Consider the following 13615-nt stretch of genomic DNA (forward strand, 5'->3'; position numbering starts at 1 on the left):
TATCGTGTATATGTCAAGTATGCATATCCACTGGTAAACAAACTAATAAAAAAAAAGCCAAAAACGATGAACTAACGTTAACCGGAAATACACATTTTGCAACTGGTTCCAAGTACTGAGATTCGTTTCCAATCATCTTGGGTTATTTTGCAATCTCCTACACGATATTTCCAAAAATATGGTGAAGAGATAGAAAAGGAAGGCGGTGAAATGAAGGCCTGCTATATACACGTCGATGTAGCGGTGTTTTTAGTTTAGTAAAATGGCTAACGTACTGTAACATGACGAACGGTTATTTGCAGATTTGAATAAGAATACAATGTATCCTCAAAATACTTGTTTTTCTCTGTAAGACTTGAGAAGATATTGCATGCATATTATTATTATCTATAAACTGCACATAAATACCATCCTTGAGCTTCGTATGAAGCACGTGTGAAGAATAAGAATAATAGAACTGAAATCAGAAGCAAAATATTTCCGTTTATACAGAGTCAACAGGTTCAAAGTATGATTTACGACAGCTTTGCCAGTTATCTGGATGGCAAGTAAGCCAACTCCGCGTGCATCTCCAGTGTTCACGAGAAGGCTGAAAACACTAAAAACATCTAAAAACGCGATTCTAACGTGTCAATCAGCTAATGGCGTTATCGTCAAAAGTCATCTCCCAAATTCTCTTATTCCAAAACGCCAAGCAATTCCATCGTGTTATCTGAACAATAGAAAGGGTTTTCATCAAAGGAGAGATTTGAACGAACCTTCTTAATTAAGTTTTCACATTAATTATGTATCAAAAAACGGTTGCTTATTCAAGATTTATCTTTGATCTAAGTGCCTTGACTATCGAGAATGGAATCACACAGACAAATACATGTCCTTCTTTGTATTTTGTATCGATCGCACAGACCCAATTAATAAGATATTAACAGCAACAATTTACAAAAGACCACCTGAAACCTTACAGTAAACCCCTCTTCTTGGTCAATGATTTATTTCAATGTTTTCTTTCTTCGAATCATTGATTATTATTATTATTTTATTTTTTTGCTTACAGACGGAGATTATTGTCTCCGATTCTTCCCCCAGCCACCCTTTACATCAAACCCACCCATCCATCACAATGGCGCCGAAAAACTGAAAAAAAATTCATATGAGAAGTTTGTATTGAAGGCGTATGAAACAGTAGAGTTGCCTTTTTTCTTGCTATCGCTACACCTTCCCACGCCAAATGTTTGTAAACCAGTAGTTACGGAATAATTCTCCCCAGGAGCCTTGAAGAATACGCACCTAAGTCCAACGTCTAGTTAAGTCGTTATTGTGCTAATGGCGCTATCAATTACTGGTAGCTAATTAAGACGTTGATAAACCACACGGCCTTAGGTTAAAATGTGTTTGACTTCGTACTTGTATCGTCCCTTGTGTAGAGATAGTAGTGCTACACAGTTTAACGTTAAGCAGGGGCGGTTTAGGAACCTCACTTGGTGCTAATAACTAGTTTATGTCGAGGACACCCCTCAAATAATCAATTCTAGGAGAAAGATGGGGGGGGGGGGGAGAGTGGTGCATTAACGATCATTTAAAGCTACAGCATGTTAAGATACATATTAATGTAGCTTCCCAGTTTCACTAAGGTTGAAATAAAAGCTAAAACGTGTTATTCAAGGGTGCAGAAATTGGTGGTGAATACTGCCATGACACGTTGGTCGTTAAGATTAACCATGGTGGTCCAAAAGGTCTGGCCGGAAAAAAAAACGCTTAGAAATGAACATGCAATTCCATTTTTGCGAGTGTAAAATATTCGTAGTGTTATAAATCCCAAATGTCCCAAAGTAATTACTTCTGGGTCTGCTTCATATTCCTTGCACACCATGCCATGATTTGAAGATTTAGACTGGAATTTTTCTCCTATCAGTGTCGTGAGTTGACCAGCCAATAGGAGCACTCAAGTTGGGGCCTAGTCTCTGGTGACTTGGACCGTTACTACCATGGAAAAGCTAGGAGAGCGTGAAAACGTACTGCTCAGCAATCGAGTCAATCCCTTCGAAAATGTCAGCTTGGGTTAAACAAGGTCAAATTAACCTTATAACCGGCAAAATAGCCCCTCCTATTATTAATAAGGTATTAATCCTTCCGAAAGGAACAACTTACGAAAAATTGGCACTTTAAGTGTGGTTAGCAGTCTTCAACATTTATTATTGTAGACCTTTTAAAGCCCAAATCTGTAAACAGACACTACACTCGCAATTATGGATATTGAGGGACAACTTATAGACTATGGCTGGATACGCCACAGGACCACCAGGGACATTGGCCCATTCACAATCAGTTGACAGACTGTTGGGCAGACTAACTAGTCTGCGGATCAAATATGGCGCACACTTGAAAGCAAGCTGCATAATTCCCTCACAATAATGTAACGTATTCCCTGCCTCCCACGCGCGCCGTCCCAGCAGGGGCAATGGTAATATATATCAGCACATGCTTTCAAGTGGGTCGCGCCATATTTGAACTTTGGACTAGCTAGGAGGCGGATCAACTGGTGGTTAATGCTCCCATTGACACTCACCATACAAGTCCAGGTAAATGTTTCGAATTACAGCAGGCTTTATATTCCATCATGAAGGAAAATTGGTTTGTTGACTAGATTTCCATGACATGAAAAGAATATTTTTAGATGTTAGATAGAGATGAGAACACAAAAAAGTGAGAAAAAAAAACCGAAATCACCATTTTAGGCGAAAACAAGGTGACCCCACCCCCTTTCATGTGTGCCAAGAAATACCGGGCGCCTCGCCATGGTTGAGAGACACAAAGCTGAACAACAACCAAAGCACCCAATGATTCATTTCACTATCTACACAAATATGTTAGTTATCAGTTGTACTCTGTTGACTCCAAAATAATGATATCTGCGCATCGCTATTCGAAGAAAATGGCAAAACTATGATTGGTTTCACGTGAGTAGATCTTGGCTAAAAATGCAAAGACGGAAACAACTCAAACAATAAGCAAAAACAATTAAAAGAAAGAAGCACAGTTATCAAAACCATCATCAGATATAGTGATGAAGATATGGTACATACACATAATATATTATTCCATTTCCTCAGTATTTTAATAATCTTAAAACGTGGCTGAAGTCATTCATTCTTCTAGGAAAAATACACAGAAGAGAATGAAACAGAATAGAATTTTAGCAACCCATTAAGAAAGCCTAACAACCGGAATCAGTGCGGTCTAAAGCACTGTTTGCAAAATAAATTAGTAAATAAATTAGTTATCGATCATACAGTTGGTCTTTTCTTTGCTTGCAAGGATTTTTATAATTCGTCCAAGAGTCATCAGACCTATTTCATTTCATTGAAAATGATAAGGCACAAATTTCATTGTCAAGCATGTCGCCGAAACCCTCTGGTTGAAAAGTATCGTCTGATGGGTAAAAGAATATATAAATATACAGAATGGTTAAAACGTGTAAGTTTCATTTACATTGGGAGGTCGGGACTGAATATCTAATTAAAAGATATCAAATATGAGTACCCACCCTGACTCTCCTCTTTACCATCTCATTTATCTGCGGAACGTTAAAAAGGTTTTTGACGTCAACACCAAGAAAATTCTTACTCCACGTTTTGATAAGACTTCCCGTTTTCATCTTTTGAGATAGATCAAAGGTACGATAGGGGAAATATACTAGAAGCGATCCGAAACTAGCACGCATTGTATAAACAAAATCAAAGAGAAAGATGAACACAAACTAGCTCTAATTTCTACGCCGTTGTGTTAGCTTGCATTCGGAGAAATTGCGGTGATTTGCATGTTAATTGTATTTCTTCCGAAGTAGGAGCATAAGAAAGCATTCTGAATCATCTCAAAAGGCTAGAGTTTAATTGTGGCAACCTTTCGTCAAATTAGAGGTAATATTTGTTCTCACAATAACATAAGTTAATGATTATGAAAAATGTATCGTGTCTCTGATTGCCAGGATGGTGATCTGTTGGCCGTATGCAGATTGTTTCATTCAGATCATGATTTTCTGCAGTCATTATTGCCATGAAAAATAGTTGTGTTAATTCGAAGTGAAAACTTCCGATGTGCTACGGCCAATTGTATTCTGAATATCATATAAAGACAGTATTATCCTGTGCACATTTGTTGATATGTATTTTTCATCACAGTGACGTCATGTATACTGCCCTCTTTACCAGCCTTCACGTTGTTTATTTAGGTACCAGACTTCAATCCATTTTCCTTTGATTATTCTTTGATAACTAAGATTCATTTTTAATTTATTTATTTCACAAATTGGAAAGTTTTTGCCTTCGTTTCTGGTGCCATACGCAATATAGGGGTAAGTCCCTTAAATTATGCCCTTCGAAGTTACCACGGCGCTTCCTACGTCGTACATTTCTTTTTTTTTTTTTTTTTTTTGTTCTCCGATATTTCCGGGTGCCAGGTAGGCCTATTTTGTTAGACCCTTCTTATGTTTCTTTGTCTGATAACAGATCTTTATGTTGCGCACGTCAAATATCGACTTACTATATTTCTTATGTAAGAGTCCAAAATACCCCATATCTGTTCTGTGACAAACGCACTGCGCGTCAGTGTTTGATATTATCGTACACTGTATCTTAATCTTTTGGTCAATTTTTACCCACGTAAAAGATCGGTTTACTTTTCATGCATTTGTAACGTACGAGTCCGAATATGGTCGACGTGTCAGTTATTGTATACATGTACAGGTATGTTATTCAAGAGTGCGAAAGACGGGTAGATATATAATTCACCTTCACGACTAGTGTTGTATCTGACTTTTGCACCGCTGTTCTTTCATGTTCAGACATACATGTAGGCGGGAAGCACGTTGGCGTCTTTTCTTCTCGCCATCCTCCAAGGTAAAACGAAATACTTTGTAAAAGTGGACTGATAGCTTTGGTATCTCTAAAATAAAAAAGCTGCACCTTAGTCTTGTTACCGTGTTTCTTTCACAAGGGACCGCATTCATATAGGGTATTATTTCCGATCAAATCTTCCAAGACAAAGGAACTATTGTGATGACATCCATACTTATTGCATGTCTTGCAAAAAAAGATATAATCGTGACTGAAATCTTATAGCTGCGAGCCAAGAATGACAAAGGAATTGACTCGTGGCAAAACTCGTGAATCAGCCATCTGAATCTTATTAGACCGGTGAACAATCGGTTTATTGGCTCCATTGATCTCATCATAGGCGGAGACAACGAAGAGAGAAAGCAACAATTTGTTCTCTAATAGTACGCAAATATCAGGCGTTCGAAAACAATCCTTATTGACTGAAAACAAATTAGAAAGTCCTTAATGGTTGAGTAAGTTCAATTTTACGTGATCAACCAGCATCATGTCCAAATAATTTTTTCTGGTATAAACTTGTAGTCCTTACCTCGAAACACGCGTTACATTTCCTTACATTGACTTCGCTCTTGAGAGCATCTGTGCGTAACGTAAAACATCACTAAGTATTCAAATTAGAGAAACAGGGTGTCGTAGAGCGAGCCTATTTGCAACATCCTCCCTTAGTGAAAATACACTATAAATCTGAACCGATTTTAAAATTCACTCCATTTACAATAATAGACATTTGGAAGGAACAGTAATTGGAATCAACCACAGATCGAAACAACATAACAGGTTTGTAAACGACGATGTGTCCGTGTTGGACGACTGAGAACGCGATCTACTCTGGTGGAATAGGAAAGAGCTGTTCAGCATTTTTGACCTGTCTATCCCAACGACTATGTCAGCTCTAAAGCTCTTTGTACATATTTGCCCAATTATTCATTTTTCTCAAATTCTTGAAATAACTAAACTGACCCCACTCCCACACACACAAACACACACGCGCGCGCGCGCGCGCGCGCGCGCACCGGAGTCGTAATTTGGTCATGGGATCGTGTTCAATTATTCGGCGAAATGGTAAAAATACTTCACCCAGCCACATAGGTCCGTCTCACTCAAACTTAAAACTGTTCTTCCTAGTAACATAACTTTTCGGAATATGCAGGGCTTAAGACGCTTCAGATTAGACCACTCACACCAGTAAACGCATACCCCGGTGCAATGCTCTGTCTTGTTGAAGTGTTAGAGACATGGCCACTTACATACATTCATGCTCTCCTGGACAAGAAGAATATGTTCCAGCATGAATATCGCGACTTGAATATGGGTGGACAATTTGCTCACATAAAAGTTTGACAACGAAAGGCATTTAATTTCTATCAGGGAAATTTTGAGACATCGGCACTTTTCCTTAACGGAATATGAATGTGTATAAACTTTAAAAGGTCGCCTTAAGAGTCTGTTTTGTCGTGTTTAGTACGATTGTAAAACAATTCTAATTGATTCCAATTGTTTCTATAAAATGGCATATAATGAATAACATTACACATTCGGTGTCATTATTGCTTGTGTCATTCTGACAGGATTATGTAGAATACCTTGCTTGACATGGTAACAACAGAGACGGTCGAGAGTGAGAGAGAGAAATTATACGAAATAGACGACGATGAGAGAGAGAGAGAGAGAGAGAGAGAGAGAGAGAGAGAATTAATACGAAATAGACGACTATGAGAGAGAGAGAGAGAGAGAGAATTAATACGAAATAGACGACTATGAGAGAGAGAGAGAGAGAGAGAGAGAGAGAGAGAGAGCCAGAGTCATTGGGTTACCATATCACACGAACTAAGAACTAATATAAAAATGTATACAATGCAAATGAGATTGAATGCAAATAGGGAACACGGAGTTATCCTGGTGTGTTTCCTTGATTAACTCCTAGGACCCAGTCGGGTGGATGAGAAATACGAAGTCAATTGCCTGACCAACCGTGCTCGGCCAAAGTGAATAGAAAACAATACATTTGTCCGCTCATGCATGTCGCTTGATTGTCACTAAAAATACTACATTTACATATGGAAAACAAGTTGTTTTGTGAACATTCACTGTGCTGAAACTCCCACTTGGGGGAGTCCCTATTAAAGACAAACGTGGGCCAAATCGTCTACATCTTTTTCAATCGAATAAAACCATCAATTCAAAAAGCCTTTTTTTAGTGAACCAAAAAAAGACAAATATTTTTCAAACAAACAAAGAAGAGGCCTGATATAAAACGTATAAATGACACATGCACCTAGTAACTACATACATTTGCTTTCTTCGTCCAAAACGTGCCCATGAAATATTTTGCAGGTGCTGAGCTATTTTGCAGGTGCATGTAAGTCCCCGATTTTAGTGTGCATCGAAATGTTCATCAATTCCGGCCATAAGTAATCTCAGCTTTTATTGCCACATTTGGGACGAAGAAAGGCAAAATATAGTTGCATATATTAAGTTATTACTTTGTGTAAAAGGAGACAAAATGCCAGGATTAATATTCTCCTGAATAAGCCTCGTTCTTGGAAATTCAACCCCCTTGAGTTATACATATACCTACTGTTTGCCCGTCATTGCCAGCTAATTACCACTCCCATCTTTAACTCAACGAAAGACCTGTTTTGTCAATTATGAGTTCCGACAATCATACAAAGTGCGCTCTAAACCCAATGACATTCTGTATGCTATTTTCCCTTCTTGATGATAATTTAAGCTTCATTCATTTATTCATTGTACGATTCAGTCAATTCTTTGTATATTCAATTGTCTGTTGTAGCATGTATCTACAGTTTATCTATTACAAATCAGTCGATTTATCCCACAATTGGTTGGATGTAATGACAGCGAGAGTGAATCCAACGGCCTATCGAGGTATTGGAAGTGGAAGCACGGTATCTCGTGCTTCAGTCACACTGCATTCTCTTGACTCTGCACTGATGGAACTGTGACCGGAAAACCAGACGATTGTTATCGTTGGCTTTCATCCTGTGATTCAAGTAAACAGATTTTCTATTGATATGGCGTCTTTCATTGCAATGACATCGCGTGATAACGCCAAGTACTTTTACGTGGAAGTCAAACATTTCGTCTCACTTTACTATCATTTTTTCTGAATCGGTTAAACTAAAATGACATGATATCACAATGAAGCCTCTTTCTTTTTTTCCCTAGTTTAATAATATTTAAAAAAAAGACTTTTGTAAACTCTTACCCCTTACCACAGATCTAAAGAGAATAGCGCCATTGTACACTTACTAACTAGTAACCTGCTTGTAACAGAATTGCAAAACGACTTTATATTCTTATTTATTTATTTATCTATCCATTCATATATATATATATATATATATATATATATATATATATATATATATATATATATATATATATATATATATATATATATATTTTATTTATTTATTTATTTATTTATTTATTTATATTTTTATTTATTGTTTTGCATAATTAAGGTTGTTTATGTTTGCCAACCATTAACAGATCATGTTAACCATTTTTCAGGAATTTGCAAGAGAGAATCCGTTTCCATCCATTGAATCGTTGAAAAAAAAAAAACGCCCTGTGCACTTTAAATGAATCCCGCCTCCGCAGTCCCCCTTCCCCTCTGTACCTTAATCAGTAATCCAACCCTAATCCAACCCTAATCTAAGCCCTAATCTATAAATGTGATAGTTTCATCAATGCGTGGGCCATGAAAGACTGGTCGTCAATGATGCCATGTTAGGTCAAAGTCGTTAACATCTAAAAAGAAATAATAATGTGTATACCATCGATAGTTAGAGACGCTCTAATAAACTGTAGGGTTAATTAATCCTACTACTTTAGTCTTTATACATTGGTCTTTAACCTGTAAGTACAACTCAATTAAAAATCAGTTCTTACACTAGCGTTGCAACAAGAAAAAAAGCAGCTTACAGAATCCGAACGTTAAATTAAACTCAGAGACGGCGTTCTCTGCTTTAAGCCTTCAAAACTTTGATCACTCATGTGTAACGTGTTAGGACATTTCCACCAGAGGGAGGGGAAATGTACGCCGTTTTTTAAATCTATGGTCAATTTAACTCAGCACCGGGACCCACTTACCATTAGCGAGCGGCAGAATTCGAGCAGCCGCGAATGGCGCGAGATAGATTGATGTTTTCAGGTAACATTTTCAAAGTGGGCATCTGCTAACAAAGCATGTAATTAGGTCTATATTTCTCTTCGACACGGTCAACGGTTTGTCGCCGCGTAATGAAAATATAGCTTGAGTGGCGCTTCTGCGGGATGCCTATCGAACCCATCAGCTTCCCGAGCCCTGAGAGACCGATTTTTGAACGAAATACAAAGCTTTATTGAAGTCAGTGTGCCTGCTAGTGGTGAACTGTTAAGAACACCATTAAACCCGGGGGAGGGGGCGTATAGCAGGGTTGATATTGGTTATTGGCATTCAATCGGCAATGTATGGAGAGGAGGCCCATATAATGACACCTGGATATGCTTTACCATGAAATGAACCCTCTCTCTCTTTCTCTCTCTCTCTCTCTCTCTCTCTCTCTCTCTCTCTGTGTTTTATAATCATATCATTACATTTGTAGTGTTAATTGATTGTACATTAAACATTTAGTTTAAAAGTAATAAATTATTTCCAACCCATCAAATTGTTTTGGTGTTGTCAAATGTGTTTAAATTCAATATATCATTTCATCATATTATATAATGATATACCCGTGAAAGTTGTGAGTAAAATAAAATTTTAGTTTCAAGATTGATTGCGAAAATTACGCAACATAGATTTTACTGTTTTAAACATAAAGAAATTCAGTTATATTTGTTTACGTGTTAAATGCCTTAAAGCTGTACTTAGAAACGTAGCTGGCTGCAAACATTCTAGGTTTGTGATGGTGTTAACAATGCATTATACAAAAACTGAGATTCAGCCTAGGTGGTTTTATAAACTGTCTAAAATGGGATTTCACCAGTGGCATACTGTATACAATATATAGTCATGCATGTGCAGGTCACAAAGATTTTGAAAATGAAAAAAAAAAAAATGATTTACGTCAGTTTGCATCATTCGAAGTTTCAATAAATAAAATCGAAATGGTATGCAGTCCGTCATGTTCCTTTGACTGTGGCCTTAAATGCGTTAGATGTGACACGACGACGGCACAATTGCTTGCAACTGTCCACGCCGTCGTCTTCTCCAAGTTCTCGCATTCTGTGAACAGCAGAAGACAATGGCAGAACGTTATTTTCTGAAATACCGACTACTAGTTACCCGGTTAACACAAAAAAACGAAAAGGAAAATGGTGATAAAAAATCCAAAGGAATGCACTTTGAGAGACATTGATGACTTGATAAAGCACATTATTTGGTGCAATAATGATAACAAGATATCTTCTTCAACAGGGATATTAAAAACAACAATCTAATTACTTTACGAAAATGTCCTACTCGGAGATAAGACAGAAGCACATCGAGGGCCTCAGAGTATCCAGCGAACAAAAGAGATAACAGTCCACTGTTATTATCACAAGAAAGCTAACATTACAATCAAAATACGTGCAATCTGGCACTCTCTCCGTGTCGGCATTCCCTGCTATTGACAGGGGCATGGCATCTCCATCGCTACCTACATATTAGATATAATTAAACACTGGTTGACAAAAAGGCTGTGTGCGATTTTGTCATGTATACTAGATTTAGCCGTTTTAGCACCTCATCAATTATATAAATTGTTTGATATTAGGGTGATTTCGCTGCAGTAATAACCGATATGTACTCACCATATTGCCCACTTTTATTAGATTTTGGAACGCTCAGTTTTTGTGCGCTAGCTCATTAAGTTCATCTCATTTTATTTAAATTGGTCAATTCGTGTTCCCGTCCTTATACCAAGAAGAATGCTCCACATGACACGAAGTTAATGTATTTGACTCAAAATCAGAATTAATTAAGGGAACACAAGAAGGACGCGATTGACAGAGATTGCTAACACTCACAGCCAGGACATGAAAACTTGAGCTTTGGATGATGTTTTCAGTTGTTTTGTGAGTTGCAATAATTTTAACAATCTTATGTACATGTATAATCGATTTTACTGGTTTAATTTTTTGTAATTTTTCACTAAATTTAGAAAATTGTTTGATAAATAAAAAAAATACAACTGCATCTCCCAGTGAGGATATTACATGTACATACACGCTGCATATTTGAAGATCGAAATAAAGAAAACAGTCAACTATGACAAACAGGAGAAAATAACCCTGCTATTAAAACTGATCAAAAATCATCAATACGCTTTCAGCACCATACTATAAAACTTCACCACGACTAATTTCCATTGTTTTAACTCACGAGGTCGCCTTTAATAGAGATACCGAAACAATGTAATTGTCTACGAATTAAATTCATTACTTCATTGACAACATTAAACATGAGCACCATGGATCGGCTCCTTAAAATCCTTAATTGAACAATCCCCCTCTTATAGCGGGTTCAATGAATTAAACAATTGCCCCTAGCCAAGGTTTATCGTCGTAAGTCCCTCTTCCACCTGCCACTAATTTAATGATTTTATTATCTCCGTATCTTCAGAAAGGAGACTGGATTACGATAAGGTAACACAAGTCCATTATAATACTGGAATTATGAAGTAATCCTTTTATAATTATTCGCTATCTCTTCTCCCCCTGACGCGGCGCTGAATGCGGACTTAATCGTGTGTTGTGGGGTGCTCTTCAGGAGGGACTTGGAGTGCATTCCCAGAGATTTAGATCGATCCATCCGGATAGACCTAACTCCCTGGGGGTGCACGCTAAATTGCAGTCAGCCGAGCGCGCACGACAATTAATTACCCCCTTACGGCTTCTAGTTGGCGGGTCAGACGCTTAAACCGGCTATGCTGACAATAATCTAGTGAGACTCCCCATAGGGATAGATCGATCTAAAATCTGTGGGAATGGGGTCGTTGTACTAGATAGTTTCAATAATACATTTCTCCTAAAATTGGTAATTTTTTTCTGGGGCATTCGATAGCCTTTTTTGAGAATTTCCTTTCGTTGTTTCGGAAATATAAAACGTTGTTCATATTTAATTCAGTTTCGTGTATTCATTTTATTATTCATGTGTTCATATGTATGGCATTTAGAGGATAGCTTTTTTGTCGTTTTTTTTTACTTGTTTTGATTTTTTGAAACACTTCAATTTCCATAAACTTGTACTTAAATAACATGTTTTTTCTCCGAAAATGATTTCTGAATTTTACTAGGTGACTTATAAACTTCACAAATTAAAAGGTGAAATTCAACCAAAAATTAAACATTACGCGTTCAAAATATTTTTTAAACAATGAATAAAAGCCATAACTACAAGAAAGGTAGCCCTTTAAACGATTTTTTCTCTTAAATCTGAATTATCACTTCATTTATAACAGTAAACATTGCAGATAGCACTGTGACGATGAATGATAATGACAATTATATACATATGTATACGAATATAAAAAGATAAGATTTATTGGACAATGCACTTTAGATTTAAACAACAGGCTCAATACTATGCTGCTACGTTCAAGTAATCAAATAATACAGGTACTATGTACCATATTTGGTTAGTGTTAGGTATTGTTAACACGACTCGTTACATAACCTATATCGTCTATTGTGAGCTTGTCGTTTGGTTATCTCCTTATCAGAAAATTAAGCTTGATACGAGATGTGCACATATTATTAATTATTTGTAGAAGTATTTACCCTTTGTTTCATGTGACCGAAACGTGTGGATTCGTCATACTCAGAAGGAGACTATATTATTTATATTTTCTTCATACATATCTACGCCAGAAGAAATAACTCCTACGCCAAAATGGGATTATATCATCTATGTATCAAGTCCTAACTGAATGACTTTGGAAATGCCCCCATTTGCTCTTGGTGTATTTGTATCATAATCTTACCTTGTCCCTGCATAGAAATTCTGAAGTAAAATTCGTCATCTTTGCGTAATTTTTGATATATATATTACAGGGTATAATTTACAATTACAATTACAGCGACGATACTCTAAAACATGCATGCTTAAACATGATTTCTTTTTATTCAAACAATAGTACATCGACAGCGTTAACTGAGAACAATATTTTTGAGTTTATCTTGTTTGCCTGTTAGTCTGTTGTTTGAATCTTAATCTTATTTCAGTGTATACTTTGGTTAATATCTAAATGTCGCATCAAACTTAGAATATACGCTTTAAAGCGAACAGTAACTGATGTCTGTTTTGAATTTTGACAAAGGGATATTGAAAGACATGGTTGAATTATGGTGATTGAAGAAAACGAATATGACAAATTGTAAACCATGGCCAGACTACTGTAGTAGGCAAACAACAAACATGACACTACATTTACTTTAACAGTTGAAATGTAACTTCCTCTGAAGAAAAAATAGTATGCTAAGAAATACAAAAACTTGACAAATATGTTATTGCATTGAGAGTTTAAGCACGTTAAGTATTTTCATCGCTTAAATCAAATAGAGCAATTTGGCCGTGTAGGAATGGCAGGCGAAGGAAACAGGCTTTTGGTACTTCAAAACACTTTTGCAAGGTTGGAGATATAAAATTGAGAAAGAAGACCATTCACTGCTCGACCAATTTTTCAAATCCTCAATTGAAAGTTTAAAAAAGTGAAAAACGTATTTTTAAA

The sequence above is a fragment of the Lingula anatina genome, chromosome 7, assembly GCF_051362555.1.
Source record: "Lingula anatina isolate TDL-2025a chromosome 7, LinAna3.0, whole genome shotgun sequence".
Lineage (NCBI taxonomy): Eukaryota > Metazoa > Brachiopoda > Lingulata > Lingulida > Lingulidae > Lingula > Lingula anatina.